Genomic DNA, 458 nt, shown 5'->3' with positions numbered 1-458 from the left:
CGATCTCCCCCTCCTCCCGCCGCACCCCCCACTCCACGCCAGGGCCTGGACTCGCCACTCCGGGGCTCCGGAAGGGAAGGAGGCGTGTCCGGAGCAGGCGGGAGGGAGCGATATAAAAGTGCTGGCGGCGCGCCGGCCGGGGTTTCATTCGCCGCCTAGCGCCGGGACCGGGAGCGCCGCGGGAAGCACGGGCGGTGGAAAGGGCGCTGCGCTCGGGCTACCCAATGCGTGGACTATCTGCAGCCGCTGCTCGTGCAATATGCTGGAGCTCCAGAACAGCTAAACGGAGTCGCCACACCGCTGCCTGGGCTGGATCACAGCGCTGCCTTTCCTTATGAAGAAGACACAAGTGAGTAGGCGCACCCGGGAGCTCGCCGGCTCTCCAAGAAAATCGCGCCCGGAGGCCGGCGCGTCCCGGCACTACCTGCCTGGGCGTCCCGGGCTGTGCGCCGGGCCCG

At 69.4% G+C, this 458-nt stretch overlaps 1 protein-coding gene across 1 annotated transcript in view; it reads left to right on the top strand.

Annotated features, from left to right (window-relative positions):
• The first annotated feature begins 81 nt into the window (after nucleotides 1-81).
• Nucleotides 82-458, top strand: part of KITLG (KIT ligand) — an 85,495-nt gene continuing 85,118 nt past the window's right edge. The window contains exon 1 of the mRNA XM_015571144.1: nucleotides 82-349. The gene's annotated coding sequence lies outside the window, so the exon portion shown is untranslated. The remainder of the gene's footprint in view (nucleotides 350-458) is intronic.

This window comes from Myotis davidii, unplaced genomic scaffold (genome assembly GCF_000327345.1).
Source record: "Myotis davidii unplaced genomic scaffold, ASM32734v1 scaffold108, whole genome shotgun sequence".
NCBI lineage: Eukaryota > Metazoa > Chordata > Mammalia > Chiroptera > Vespertilionidae > Myotis > Myotis davidii.
This window is presented reverse-complemented; position numbering and strand designations above follow the sequence as displayed.